Source organism: Bos grunniens, chromosome X, assembly GCF_055505025.1.
Source record: "Bos grunniens cultivar Pamir isolate PY7600 chromosome X, Bosgru_T2T1.0, whole genome shotgun sequence".
Classification (NCBI taxonomy): domain Eukaryota; kingdom Metazoa; phylum Chordata; class Mammalia; order Artiodactyla; family Bovidae; genus Bos; species Bos grunniens.
In genome coordinates, this window is record NC_141194.1 from 43,212,891 (window position 1) to 43,214,745 (window position 1,855).

A 1,855-nucleotide genomic window follows, 5' to 3' on the forward strand; every position below is an offset into this window, starting at 1 on the left:
CTCACAGTTTCATTCTTTTCTACACAATGATTTGTCACATAAATCACTAAAAGCTATTTATAAGACTCCTTTAAAATACATTCACAGACCATAAATAATCCTTTGCCAGACCATTTGTCCTGATTTTTGTTTGAAAAAATGTGGTCACCATATCCATAGACCAGAGGACCAAAATCTCCTGCCTTTGAAGGGTCACACCCTGTACTGTGAGTACCATGAGGGACTGAGCCTTAGTCATGTCCACACAGCAGCGGTGCTCAGAGGAAGGATAGTATCTAAAGCTGGATTTGATTGCCAGCTTCTGCTCTGACAACACTGACCTCAAGTTGTTGTAGCTTCGACTGTAGACAATGCTTCCCAGAGACACGAGATGAGGCAAAACTCCAAAAGTGGCATTGGGAAGCAAAATGTGGACTTTACTAAGCGGTGCACAATTCCAGGGCTCATCATTACATTACATGTTGAGTTCCAGGGGGAGCTATTCACGTAGGATATAATGTAATTACTAGTGTCTTTTGGAGTTGTGCAACATGACAGCCTAGATCCTGGAGCAAGTGCCCTTTACACAATCTGCCTTCCCTACTGCAGAAGAAAGAAAATAAAAAGCTAAAACATACTCCACCCTAATTGGCATCTGTAAGTTCTCTCAAGTGTGGGTACCAAGAAGTACTTTATTCTGGAAAAAAGGATAAATAATTTATGCAATGATTATTTTACAAGATGTGAAGACATACTCTCAACCTATTACCTAACATAAAAGGCTCAAAACAGATCTGGCTTTCTTATTTTTCCAAAGCAAAGAAAATTCTTTCAGCATAAACTTTTCTTAAACAAATATTCCAATGTTCGTTTCTCAAAAAGCACCCCTTATTCCACCAAAACAAGCCAAAATAAAGTGGTTCACAACCCTATTCATTATACAACATCAACATTTATGAGCAGGACAATAGTGGGGAATATAATGAAAGAGGAGCATTTGAAATGTACCCCCAAATTTATTTTAAACATAATGAGGGTTTTTAAAAAAGTAATCCAAAGTGCGCTCAGCGGCCCTGCGGATCTGTGTCTTGCTTCAACAGTGCTTGGACGGAACAGACCCAGGGACGCCCCTTGCTTCAGCCTCTGACCACCCTCCAACCTTTTTTCCAGTCGCAACCTCCGGAGTCTGTCACTCAGCTGTCCACGATCACCGGGACCAGCCACCATTTTTTAACTCCCTATTATTACCAACCAATCATGAGCTCCCAGATTCGTCAGAATTATTCTACCGAGGTGGAGGCCGCCGTCAACCGCCTGGTTAACATGCAACTGCGGGCCTCCTACACCTACCTCTCTCTGGGCTTCTATTTCGACCGCGACGATGTGGCCCTGGAGGGTGTGGGTCACTTTTTTCGTGAATTGACCAAGGAGAAGCCCGAGGGCGTGGAGCGTCTCTTGAAACTGCAAAACCAGTATGGTGGCTGCCCCCTCTTCCTGGAGATGGCAGAAGCCATCTCAAGATGAGTGGGGTAAAACCCAGGATGCTATGGAAGCCACCCTTCTCATAGAGAAGAACCTAAATCAAGCCCTGTTGGATCTGCATGGCCTGGCTTCTGCCCGCGGAGACCCCACATCTGTGACTTCCTGGAGAACCACTTCCTAGATGAGGAAGTGAAACTCATCAAGAAGATGGGTGACCACCTGACCAACCTCTGCAGGCTGGGTTGAGTGAGTATCTCTTCGAAAGGCTCGCCCTCAAGCACAACTAGGAGCTTCTGGAGACCAGTGGCCATTGAAGAACCCACCTAACATCAGGGCTGCCTGAAGCCCCTCTCTGCGGCCACTAGGCAGCTTTTTAACACCCTGGAGCCCTCTC

At 45.4% G+C, this 1,855-nt stretch overlaps 1 pseudogene; it reads left to right on the plus strand.

Annotated features, from left to right (window-relative positions):
• Positions 1-1,195: 1,195 nt before the first annotated feature.
• Positions 1,196-1,855, plus strand: LOC147340224 (ferritin light chain pseudogene; annotated as a pseudogene).